We start from the raw sequence: 14542 nt of genomic DNA, 5'->3' as shown, positions 1-14542 counted from the left end.
GTTGTTGATCCAAGACAGGATTGTTGGAGTTCTTCACAAACCGTTGATCTCCTGGGATTTTCACATACAACCATCTCTCGTCTGTGGAAGAAAAATAGATCAAAACAGAAGAAACCTCTAGTGAGCGGTGGTGCTCTAGGCAAAAATGCCTTGTTGCTAGCACTAGTCAGAGAAGAATGGTCAAACTGGTTCAAATGCAAACCTGTTACAGCAAACGTAGACAGAAGAACATCGCTGAAACCACAAAATGTCAAACCCTGAAGCAGATGGTCTTGAGCAGCAGGAGAACCCTGAAGGTGCCCCTTCTGTTTGCTAAGATCAGGAAGCAGAGGCTACAGCGGGCGTGAACTCAGCAGTAATGGACAACAGAACATTGGACAAACATTGTCTATTCCGGTGACTCTCGGTTTTTTGCATTAACATTTGAACAGTAGGGTCAGAATTTGGTGTACACAACATGAAAATGTGAATTCAGCTTACTTTGTATCAATAATTTTGTTGGTGGTGTAATGGTGTGGCAGCTGCGTTGTACTTTCATGTCAACATGGACCAAGATCTCTGAATAATGTTTCCAGCACCTTGTTGAAACCATGCCATGTGTGTCTATCCAGGTAATAACAAGATGTACTTATTGAAATGGCATGGGAATACATATATACATACATATATACATACATATATAAAATAAAATAGTGTTATATATTACCCTATTCATGACAACACAGACAGTTAATGATTATTTGCTGTTTAAATGATTGCAAAATTAGCTAAAAATAAATATTATTTTATTATCCATTGCAGCAAAAGTTATGTATTTTTAACAGGTAGAATCAATAATACATTCTTTTCAGCATTATCAAAAGTTTATTTTTAAGTACATTAAAGGCAACAAAACATTTGCACAATACTATAGTTCAAAGCATGTAGCATGCAGTCTCAAATATGAATATTCCCTTCGCAGATAAGAGCGTAGGGCTTAGACAGCAAAAATGTACAGGATTTGTTTGAGTGAGTGAGTGAGTCCTTCTTAGCTAACTTGTGTAGTTAATAACTTAAAAACAATAAATGTTATCATCCTGTAATCCTGCACTATGGTAAAAGAACAAATGAGGTCAAAACTGGTCACATTTTGTTAACTTTGCCGCAGGACACTAACTGTGTTTTGCCAATGTAATACTGACAGATGTTTCTGCCACCTACTGGATGGGTAGTGGATACATTATTGGAATTTAGCTACCAAGTGGAGAAACATGATACATGCTACGTAGGCAAATATGGAACAGAATTTAAAGCAGAAAATGAAGGTACCATATTTTACAGAGAACTTTTTACTAGTTTGGTAGGTCCTGTGACTTATACTCTAGTGTAACTTATATCCTGAAAAAAAATCATGTGTTCATTATTAATTATTATTATTATTATTAATAATAATAATCACTCACTCATCTTCAACCACTTATTCGGAATTGGGTTGCTCCAGCAGGGGACTCCAAACCTATTCCAGGCCAGATTTACCACCTCTGACTGGAGGATCCCAAGGCGTTCTCAGGCCAGTGTGGAGATATATTCTCCCCACTTAGTCCTTGGTTGTCCCTGGTGTCTTCTCCCAGCTGGATGTGCCTGGAAATCCTCCTTCGGGAGGGGGCCTAGGATCATAATAATTATTTATCTTTTTTCTTTGTCTGTTTAGTGCTTTGTTTTCTGGGAAATCCCTGTAATTTTAATAACTTTTTGTATGGGGATTTTCCAGAAAACAAAATACTAAAAAAAAAGACAAAACAGGAAATGGCAATAATCCAAAATCCACTGTGTTTTTACACTTGAAGAAGCTTTTTTTTAATGCTAAGAAAATGTTAATATTAAAACAATAATGCATAAATAACTTAATTGGGATTGTACAGTTTCTTAAAATTTCATATTTAAAGTCTAGAGTCTGTGTGGGGTTGTTGCTTGTGTTTATTTAAAAAGATTTCAAAACTGCTAGATATTTATGATGCTTCATGGTTGAAATAATTTGCACGTGTCAGGATTCAGTTCTATAACAGCGTTAGTAATGTTACGCCGGTAACAACAGTGACTGTTTTTACATCTCTTTTGCATACAGTGTCATAACTGAGGGCTCATCTTAAGACTACGAGTCGCGGTAGAGTGTTTATCTGCTAGATGTGCGTAGAGGTGGATGATCTCGCGGGGCTGCTGGGTAGGTGGTGAGGTTGGGGCTGGGGCCTCATTGCCTATGCATGATGGTGTTGTAGGGAGATTAGAATAACACTGACTATATTCTGTAAATGAAGAAGAGAAGCAAAGGAAGCCTCAGGAGTCCATTATGGATTTTAATAATACATCAAGGTAGTGTAACTGAATAACCGATCTCCAAGGGAAGGGAAGAGGAAACCAGGAGAAAGAACACGCACATGGCATTTGGCTAATATTACAATATGAATTATAAAAACAAAAAGGACTTTTAGTTAATCTTGTCTTCCTTTTTTATTCATCTTTAGGCATTTTTGTGCTATTTCTTCCCCTCTTTCCCTCCAACTTCCCCCGAATCCAGAACACGGTGTAAACAAATAAAAGTGGAGGAAAAACAGTTTGGCATCTCTGTAGATTAATTAATGTGGCTGCGACTTGGCATCACCGGGCGAAAATTATGTGCATAAATAATATCACTAATTAAAAAGATGCAGATTAACATGCAAATAATGTTAATGAGGATCTGCAATTCCGGAGTGTATTCGCATAACATCAACAATTTAATGTGTTGGAAGAAGTGTGTTTGCATTGCATTAATAAAATTCAAACATACACGCATTGAAAATTCTGTCAGAGTCTGTGTTTCCACTTGTGAGTTGTAAATTCTGTGGGCAGTAACAGCCACTTCTTTGGCAGATGTAAAAGTTATTATCTCAAAGGCTGGCTGAAGTGGTGCCATGAGCCAGCGCGACCAGCTGTTAGCGAGCGGCCAGCCAGAAAAGCACGAAGACAATTAACTGTATTAGTTGGTGGGTTGTTTATTTTCTCTCTCCGATTCATTTCACACGGCTGAATGGAAATCTACCGGAGTAGAGAAACAGGCATAAAACAAACAGACAACGCCGGTTGGGAGTGAATGCCAGAGAGCCATACCTGGTGATCCAAATGGTTTCAAAGAAAGAAAAAACAAAACAAAACAACATATGGATATAGGATTAACAACTCTAATCTATACATATGTATCGCATATATCCCCCTGGTGTACATGGCTTCAAAAAGACAGAACATAACCATTACGGATTATCTCGTCAAGCTATTTCTGAATGGATTTCAACGCTTGTGAAAACTTGAGGTCTTGGAAGACGATCTTGTCTGCAGCTAATCTCTCTCCAAAAAAAAGGAGAGGAAAATAAAAAAGACAAATACTGTACAAGCATGAAAAAGAGGCCCTCAGTGTGGGGACTTAATGGATTTCACAGTAGAAATGAGATGACAAAGTTGAGTGAGCGCACCCCTTCCTGTGGGGCAAATGTCTGCTGGATTTGGATCGTTACCTGCAGAATAAACAAGGCCCTTTCTTAACAAGGAAAAATACTGCCCGTGTCTATCAACACATTGTCGAGTGGGGAAAAGGAAGGCCTCTCCAGTCTGCAGTGATATGCATCAATTGTCCTCAAGAGGACATTTACTCTACACCCATTCATTTCACAATGCGTAAAGGATCCGAGCTTGCGCGTCTCACAATGGGCAGCAACCCCATAACAATAACATTTATCACAGAATCCACAATGTGGGTTTCACAATACTTTCGGAATTCCACCATAAAATAGGTTATACATGGAGGGATATATCACTGTCTGCCTTCATGGAATATCATGGAAATGGGGTTACAAGGCAATGATGCTGACACAAAAATATGTGTGAAATGCAAATGTAACAATTTATAGCAACAATAAACAATTTTTTGACTTGTTGCTCCCCAATTATGATACATGAACTTGCTGTCACTGTATATGGCAGTTTGTTTTGTTTGCCAACTATTTTTTTTTTTTTTTTTTTAACTGTGACAGTAAAACCAATAGGATTGGTGTCACAGGACTGGTGTTGTAAACTAGCACTTGACCCAGTTGCCCAGTAATTCCATAAAAGATAAATAGATAAAGAGAATAGTTTAAAGCATTAATTTTTTGGTTACGTTCAACTTTTTAAATAATGGTACCAGTTTGTTCCCCATGTCATGAGGATTCAGAATATATATAGTTTTTAGGGCTACATATTATAGTTTGGGAGTTTATCCCTGATAGACAGACAGAATTAGCCCTTTATATATATATATATATATATATATATATATATATATATATATATATAGAGAGAGAGAGAGAGAGAGAGAGAGAGAGAGAGAGAGAGAGAGAGAGCGCGCATCTGGAAAGTAGTCACAGCACTTCACTTTTTCCACAATTTGTTATGTTGCAGCCAACATGGAGGAAATTAATTTTTTCCTCAAAATTCTACACACAGTACCCCTTAATGACATTGTGATTTTTTTGGTAATTTATTTAAATAAACAACCAAGAAATCACATGTACATACGTATTCACAGCTTTTAGCATGAAGCATGAAATCATATGAATTGTCTGTAGTCCTTTGAGACAGGATTGTCTCGAGGCACAAATCTGGGGAAGGGTACAGCAGCAGCATTTCTGCTGCTTTGAATGTCCCAGTGAGCACAGTGGCCTCCATCATCCATAAACGGAAGACATTCAGATACACCAGAACTCTTCCTACAGCTGGCCATATGTCTAAACTGAGTGATCAGGGAGAAGGGCTTTAGTCAGGGAGGTGACCAAGAACCTGATGGTCAGGCTGTCACAGCTCCAGCATTCCTCTGTGGACAGAGGAGAATCTTCCAGAAGGACAACCATCTCTGCAGCAATCCACCAATCAGGCCTGTATGGTAGAATGGCCAGACAGAAGCCACTCTACCATAGAGTGCCATTAGTTAATGGGACATGGCAGCCCGCATGGAGTTTGCCAAAAGGCACCTGAAGGACTCTCTGACCATGAGAAACAAAATTCTCTTGTCTGATTGAAGATTGAACACTTTGGCGTGAATGCCAGGTGTCATGTTTGAAGGAAACCAGGCACCATCCCGACAGTGAAGCATGGTGATGGCAGCATCATGCTGTGGGGATGTTTTCACCAGCAGGAACTGGGATACTAGTCAGGATTGAGGGAAAGATGGATGCAGCAATGTACAGAGACATCCTGGATGAAAACCTGCTCCAAAGCTCTCTTGGCCTCATACTGGGGCGACGGTTCATCTTTCAGCAGGACAATAACTCTAAAATTTTGTATTCTTGCCACTGTAATACAATTTACAAAATTCTGAAATTATGTGACAGAGCCTCCTCTAATTTGAACGCTGTTTACCTCTGGATATCAAACTCTGCTGATATTTTTTGACATCAGTGCCACAGAGATATTTTGTTTTTCTTCCAAACAGATTTCTACCCATATTAGTCAAATGTGTACTATTCAAAGGGATGCCGTTAGAATGCATTAATTTTGAAATGCAAGCATGTTCACAACATAAAAGTATAGTTTTGAAATTTTGTGCTTTTTGTTTGACTCAGCAACAACATTTAAATGAAACAAGAGTTAAATACTATTGCAGTGAATAAGAAATGGCAACTATATTGTAGTGTTGTTGTCCATTCGGCTGCTCCCGATTCATTTGGGGTCACCACAGCGGATACAGCCAGATCTGCATTGGTATTTGGCACAAGTTTTACGCTGGATGCCCTTCCTGACAACTCCAGTTTTACCTGGAGAAACACACACAGCCCCTAGTGTTCCAAAGAGGTCTCCCATCCAAGTACTAACCAGGTCCCGCACTGCTTAGCTTCTGAGATCTGACAGGATCAGACTGACACAGAGCAGACCGGCTGCAACTTTATTGTAGTGACTTGTTGTATAATAATAATGTTGACAGTTCTTTGCTACGAGTTAACACCGGATGCAGAGTATTTCATACCTGAACCTTTGTTCTCGTTGTGTACTCCTTTGCAGCGATGACGGGGCCTGCAAAACCATTCAGCCACACTCAATGCATATGATAGCCTTACAGGACATACGGTTTGTGTTATGCTTGGCGTTTGCTGTGCAGCAGTGTGATATTCTGAGAGAAAAGTGAAGCGGGGGAGAAAAAAAAAAAGGAAGAACACAATGACCTCTTCAGCTGGGCACAGCTCGAGCAGCTGGCCAATAACTTAACTTAGCCTTGTAATGTGCTTGCAAGGAACTGCACAGACAACACATAAAAATATGACAAGCAGATGATGGATTAGGGTCATAAGTCTCAGTTCAGCCGTACAAACAAAACATCATGATCGGGTGTTACGACAATACGGTTAATAGTCAGAAATTAGGAGATGTTGATTGCAGCTTAGATACTGTCGGCATACTAAAACGCTCAGGGAGACATCAGAGGGTGATCGAGCTGAGAGAGAGAGTGTGTGCTTTCTCAAGGAGTGTATGAAACAAAAAAAATCTCCCTTCATTTTCTGTTTGTCCCGTAATACCCTTTGCCTGATCCAGACTGACCTGTCCGTGTAAGAACTCAATCTCCAGAAATAAGAGAAGACGAAAAAAAACTCAGAGTCAACAGTTTTTGATGTGCCGCAGTGGTGTTTCAAAGTTGCCAAAGAGGAAACCTGTTTTAATCTAATGATTCAGGGGTTTTATGTTCTCCCCTCATGGCCTGAGGTGAAATGCACATTTCATCAAGGTTATGGAGGGCTGCTGTAATATTTGTTCCTCTCATGAATGTAAAGTTGGCTGTGGCTGTTTTGAAGACTTCCAGTGAGATTTCAATGCCAAACAACAAAGCACTTGTTGGAGCAGAGCTCTGCGGGTAATTAAATCCAACCCTCCCCGTATCTCTCAGCACCGGACAGAAAAACTGAAATTTCCTCACATTAATTGCTGGCTAATGAAACTTGTTTATTCACCTCACTGCAGCATCTGTGCGCGTGTACGTGCATGTAAGTATCTGTTCTGTACCTTTCGTCAAATTCAACAAGCATGTGACATAAGTTGCAGGTGAGTATAATTTTTTTTATGCTGTGGTGCAAACATCTAGTGTTTCAACATGTTTTTTGATGTTTTTCTGCATTTGTATGCTCATAAGCAACAAAAATTTATATATTTTTTTTAAATCTAATGTTTATTTAAAAGTAGCATGTTACACACACTCTCTCTCTCTCTTAATATATATATATATATATATCTATATATATATATATATATATATATAGTGAGGAAAATAAGTATTTGAACACCCTGTGATTTTGCAAGTTCTTCCACTTAGAAATCATGGAGGGGTCTGAAATTTTCATCTTAGGTGCATTTCCACTGTGAGACACATAATCTAAGAAAAAAAAAATATCTGGAAATCACAATGTATGATTTTTTTTAATAATTTATGAGTATGTTACTACTGCAAATAAGTATTTGAACACTAACCAACCAGCAGGAATTCTGTCTCACACAGACCTGTTAATTTTTCTTTAAGAAGCCCTCTTATTCTGCGCTCTTTACCTGTATTAACTGCACCTGTTTGGATTTGGAGAAGATCTGTATGGAGGAGTGGACCAAAATCCCTGCTGCAGTGTGTGCAAACCTGGTGAAAATCTACAGAAAATGTTTGACCTCTCTAATTGCAAACAAAAGCTACTGTACCAAATATTAACATTGATTTTCACAGGTGTTGAAATACTTATTTGCAGCAGTAACATACAAATAAATTATTTAAAAAAATCATACATTGCCATTTCCGGATTTTTTTTTTTTTAGATTACGTCTCTCACAGTGGACATGCACCTAAGATGAAAATTTCAGACCCCTCCATGATTTCTAAGTGGGAGAACTTGCAAAACCGCAGGGTGTTCAAATACTTATTTTCCTCACTGTATGTATATATATATATATATATATATATATATATATATATATATATATATATATATATATATATATATATATATATATATATATACACACACACACACACACACACACACAAATTTATATGGTTAAAGCTCATACTTAATAATAATCAATGTGGAATTAATTTATCAACATGATGTTCTTGTAAAACAGCAAGCTCGGTAATCCAACATAATTTATTTTGGTTGGTAAACTCTTTATCATGCATTACTTTACTTTTGGTTTTCAACATATGTGCTTTATAACGCTTTTACAGAGGAGAAAGAGGTAGGGGAGAAAGCAAGATCCTAACCGGCAGAAGCTTCCTGCAGCAACCATGTGAAACAGTGCTTGTCAAGACATGGTCTTTTCAGTCATCTCCTCATCCAAAATCCTGCTCTGGAATCAGTCTTCCTTGTCAAGGAGGGATACCCACAATGACAGCATTCACACACAGCACTGTATTATCATTTTCTTCGTACTTCTGCCACACAGTAATCTATAATATTATTAAATATTTTTAAATTTTAAAAAATTATGCTGAAGGGCAGCACAGTGGATTAGTGATTAGCACTGCTGCCTCACAGGTCGAAGGTCATGGGATTGAATCCCCCAACCTGTGGCCTTTCTGTGTGGAGTTTGCATGTTCTCCCCATGTTTGCGTGAGCTCCCTCCAGGTGCACCAGTTTCCTCCCACATCCAAAGATGTGCAGGTTAAGTGGATTAACTTTAAATTGTCCATATGTGTGCGTGCAGGTGTGCATGTGTTTGTTTGTCTCTATGTGACCCTGCGACAGACTGGCATCCTGTCCATGATGTATCCCGCCTCACACCCTATGACTGCTGGGATAGGCTCCAGCCCCTGTGTCGAATTGGAGTAAGCGTTGAAGACGAGAGAGTGAGTTAAACTATATTGAAATTTTTTTTCCATGCATTATTTTGCATGATTGCTCCTAACAATTCAATGTATTTCTATAGTCCAAAATCACAACATAAGTCTCCCAAAGGTGCTTCACAAAGGTTAGGTTAAGCTTACCAACCCCGCCAGCAAGCATATTAGCAATAGTGGTAAGGACAAACTCCCTTGGGTGTTCTTGAGGAAGAAACCTCAAGTAGACCAAACTGTGTTGTACATGCTAACAATAACAAAAATCAGACTTGCCAAACATGAAACATCAATGTGACAAAAATAGGCATCCATATAATAATGTTCAGTGGGCATTGTGATCTGCAGCTCATCACAAGTGGCAAGGTTCAATTCTCCAGTAATATTTGTCCAGACACCACATGCTCAGGCAAGGGAAATTAGTTTATTAGAACTGAACAACTTAATTTTAGAGCTAATTAAAAGAGCTAATTTAACAGTATGACAACTTATTTACCACTACGATAGACCAGATTCAACATTACGATAGACCAGATTCAACACCATAATAGAGCTTAATTTACACTATGACAGAGCTAATTCAACACTATGCAAAAATGTATTTGTCACCATGATAGACCACATTCAACATTATGATGACCTGATTCAACACCATGATAGAGCTTATTTTACACTATGATAGAGCTATTTCAACACTGTGCAAAAAACCTATTTGTCACTGTGATAGACCTGTTTCAACACGACAATGACCTAATTCAACACTATGATAGAGCTAATTCAACACTATGAAAAAAACTTAGTGATCAGCTCTGTGGAATGATCTGCCTGCGCAGATACGACAGTCGGACTCTGTGACTTTTAAAGCCAGGCTGAAGACACATTTGTTCTCCCCGTTTTATCATTAGTATTTTATATGATTGTGTGTCTTTTTTTTAATTCCTTTTATTTATTTGACTTTTTTTTTTTTTTACCTTTTTATGGTTATTTTTTTATTGTATTTTAATCTTATTTCATTTTGTTCTGCTTTTAAATGATGTTTGTGAAGCACCTTTAGGCAATTAATCGTGATTTGGCGCTATATAAATTAATAAATTATTATTATATTATTATCAAACTGATGCAACATTATGATAGAACTTATTTAAAACTATAATATGCCTTATTTAAAACTATGATAGAGTGCATTTAACACTGATAGAGCTGATTTCACACTATCAAACTGATTTTACACTGATAGATTTAATACCATGATAGACCTGATTTAGCACTACGATAGAGCTTACTGAGCACTACTTGGAGTGAGAACAAATGTAGTCCTGGCAGTCTTTTATTTTGTTAAATTTGCAGTACATTCATTTAATTGTTTTAGAAGTTTAGAACTCATGAACAAAACTAATCACAAAGTGTTTACATGTGAATACACTATCAGCTAAATTGTCGATTTAAAAACCAATAACTGTTGCTGTTTTTCTGGGGGGGGGGGGGGGGGGGGGGGGGGGGGAGTAGTAAGACAGGATGACAATCATTTAAAAATCTCCATTCAGGGTAAATTGAATAAAGCCTTCCATTCAGCTTTAACTAATACAGAATTAATAGCTCTCACAATGACCAAATTATTTTCAAACTCCTGACAGACAAAAGAGAACGAGAGAGAGAGAGCGGGGAGAAAATTAAATCGCAATTATCATAAAATCCATCATTGTAATTCACAGAGACTGAGTGTTACAGTGTTTGGATAGGTAATGATTTTCTAATATAGGAAGCCAATTTGCATAAATAGCCTGGAGATGGGTTATCGCCGTCATCATCATCATCATTTTCGATTCCGCACAATTACGATCCCAGCACCATATATCAGAGCTCACAGCTATGTAAAACCACAGCACTAATTAATAAGCCATTTACAGACTAGCAGCTAGTTACAGTTGGTCCTGCTGATGACCTTAGTGAAGATGAGCCGTCTCAGAAGTGCCTCTGTGTAACTACAAACATAATGATGTGCCAGGAGGGAATCATTAAAAATAATTTACACAAACCTTCATTTACCCAGATCTTTTGATAGCACGCTTCCCCCGGTGTTTAGATTCGTGGCACAGAACCTCCTTACCATTTGGAAAGTGCCGGCCGGGGGAACGAATGGGGATACCTAAGTGGTTAATTAAGAGCTGTTGGGGCGCCGGGAGAGCCTCCTGAAAAATCTCTCTGATGTCTGCTGTGTCAAGTGCTTCTCCCAGACTGAGCAGCAAGAGGTGGCTGCCACGCTAGGCTAATTACTGGGGAAGGCAGGGAGCAGCTGAGGAGAGGAGCGGGGCCCGTCGATGAATTGCTCTCTCCAAGAATTTACACACATACATGCACACGTGTGGCAACACACAAATATTTGGACAATCTAAATTGTTTTGAGCCTATAGCGGCAAAAGCTGCAGCACAAAACGTAGGCATCTGAGGTCCGCTTACTCTGGGAAAGGGTTAGCTATATGTAGATGACGCTCTGACAGAGAGGGAGGTGTAATGTCATAGCGAGGGCAAGGACTGAAGAAGAGAGTAAAAGGAAGAAGGGGTGGAACCATGTTACACAGATGATGAGTTGAAACGAGCTGCTCGTAAGCCATCCTGCTGTAACTGCAGCTAATGGCTTCCTTAAGTGTCATATCTGCAGAGTAGAGCTGCTGCGCGCGCGCACACGCTAATCAGTGGCATATATTTAAAGGGGTTATGATATATGTCTTTTCAGCAAGCAAATATACAGTGCATCCGGAAAGTGTTCACATATCCATATGTTGTTGTTACAGCCTTATTCCAAAATGCAGTAAATTCATTTTTCCCCTCAAAATTCTACTCACAACACCCCATAATGACAACATAAAAAAGTTTTTTTTTCTTTCAAATTTAAAAATAAAAAAACTAAGAAATCACACGTACTTAAGGGTTTACTTCCTTTGTTCAGTACTTTGTGGACGCACCTTTGGCAATAATTACAGCCACAAATCTGTTGGACTATGATGCCACAAGCTTGGTGCACCTATTTTTGGGCAGTTTTGCCCATTGTTCGTTATGGGACCTCTCAAGCTCCATCAAGTTGGATGGGGAGCATCAATGCACAGCCATTTTCAGATCTCTCCAGAGATGTTCCATTAGATTCAGGTCTTGCTCTGGCTGGGCCACTCAAGGACATGCATAGAGTTGTCTTGAAGACCCTCGTTTGATATCTTGGCTGTGTGCTTAGGGTCACTGTCCTGCTGAAAGATGGACCATCGCCCCAGTCTGAAGTCAAGAGTGCTCTGGAGCAGGTTTTCATCCAGGATGTCTGTACATTGCTGCATTCATCTTTCCCTCAATCCTGACTAGTCTCCCAGTTCCTGCTGCTGAAAAACATTCCCACAGCATAATGCTGCCACCACCAGGCTTCATTGTAGGGATGGTGCCTTGTTTCCTCCAAACATGATGCCTGGTATTCACACCAAAGTGTTCAATCTTTGTCTCATCAGACCAGAGAATTTTGTTTCTCATGGTCTGAGAGTCCTTCAGGTGCCTTTTGGCAAACTCCAGGTGTCATTTACTAAAGGAGTGGCTTCTGTCTGGCCGCTCTACCATACAGGCCTGATTGGTGGATTGCTGAAGCAATTGCTGAATTTGTAGCTGGGAAAAAATATATATATATATATATATATATATATATATATATATATATATATATACGAGGGCTGTCAATAAAGTTACGGTCCTTTTTATTTTTTTCAAAAACTATATGGATTTCATTCATATGTTTTTACGTCAGACATGCTTGAACCCTCGTGCGCATGCGTGAGTTTTTCCACGCCTGTCGGTGACGTCATTCGCCTGTGAGCACTCCTTGTGGGAGGAGTCGTCCAGCCCCTCGTCGGAATTCCTTTGTCTGAGAAGTTGCTGAGAGACTGGCGCGTTGTTTGATCAAAATTTTTTCTAAACCTGTGAGACACATCGAAGTGGACACGGTTCGAAAAATTAAGCTGGTTTTCAGTGAAAATTTAACAGCTGATGAGAGATTTTGAGGTGATTCTGTCGCTTTAAGGACTTTTCACGGTGCGAGACGTCGCGCTGCGCTCTCAGGCGGCGTCGTCAGCCTGTTCAAGCTGAAAACCTCCACATTTCAGGCTCTGTTGATCCAGGATGTCGTGAGAGAACAGAGAAGTTTCAGAAGAAGTCGGTTTCAGCATTTTATCCGGATATTCCACTGTTAAAGGAGATTTTTTTAATGAAAGACGTGCGGACGGGTCCGCGCGTCGGGACGCAGCCGCCGCGACGCTCCGCCACAGGAAAAACACCTCTGTTGAAAGCCTTAAGGACAAGTTGGAACATGTCCTGCCTGTTAAACAATTTCTCATATACTCACTCCACTGAAAGCCATCAAAAGCCGCCTGGATTTTACAAATGGTTATCAACACGGAGGTGTTTTTCCTGTGCCGCCGCACCGCGTCGGCTGCGTCCCGACGCGCGGACCCGTCCACACGTCTTTCATTAAAAAAATCTCCTTTAACAGTGGAATATCCGGATAAAATGCTGAAACCGACTTCTTCTGAAACTTCTCTGTTCTCTCACGACGTCCTGGATCAATAGAGCCTGAAATGTGGAGGTTTTCAGCTTGAACAGGCTGATGACGCCGCCTGAGAGCGCTGCACGACGTCTCGCACCGTGAAAAGTCCTTAAAGCGACAGAATCACCTCAAAATCTCTCATCAGCTGTTAAAATTTTCACTGAAAACCAGCTTAATTTTTCGAACCGTGTCCACTTCGATGTGTCTCACAGGTTTAGAAAAAATTCTGATCAAACAACGCGCCAGTCTCTCAGCAACTTCTCAGACAAAGGAATTCCGACGAGGGGCTGGACGACTCCTCCCACAAGGAGTGCTCACAGGCGAATGACGTCACCGACAGGCGTGGAAAAACTCACGCATGCGCACGAGGGTTCAAGCATGTCTGACGTAAAAACATATGAATGAAATCCATATAGTTTTTGAAAAAAATAAAAAGGACCGTAACTTTATTGACAGCCCTCGTATATATATATATATATATATATATATATATATATATATGAGGGCTGTCAATAAAGTATAGATCCTTTTATTTTTTTCAAAAACTATATGGATTTCATTCATATGTTTTTACGTCAGACATGCTTGAACCCGGGACGCAGCTGGCGCGGTGTGGCAGCACAGGAAAAACACCTCCGTGTTGATAACCATTTGTAAAATCCAGGCGGCTTTTGATGGCTTTCAGTGGAGTGAGTATATGAGAAATTGTTTAACAGCTGGACATGTTCCAACTTGTCCTTAAGGCTTCCAACAGAGGTGTTTTTCCAGTGGCGGAGCATCGCAGCGGCTGCGAGCCGACGCTGCAATCCGTCCGTCTTTCATAAAAAAAAATCTCCTTTAACAGTGGAATATCCAGATAAAATGCTGAAACCGACTTCTTCTGAAACTTCTCTGTTCTCTCACGACAATAGAGAACAGTTTCAATAGAGCCTGAAATGTGGAGGTTTTCAGCTTGAAACAGGCTGACGACGGCACCTGGGAGCGCTGCACGACGTCTCGCTCCGTGGGAAGTCCTTAAAGCGACAGTATCACCTCAAAATCTCTCATCAGCCGTTAAAATTTTCACCGAAAACCAGTTTAATTTTTCGAATCATGTCCACTTCGATGTGTCTCACAGGTTT

Source organism: Thalassophryne amazonica, chromosome 7 (genome assembly GCF_902500255.1).
Source record: "Thalassophryne amazonica chromosome 7, fThaAma1.1, whole genome shotgun sequence".
In the NCBI taxonomy this organism is placed as follows: Eukaryota; Metazoa; Chordata; class Actinopteri; order Batrachoidiformes; family Batrachoididae; genus Thalassophryne; species Thalassophryne amazonica.
Note: the sequence above shows the minus strand (reverse complement) of the source record.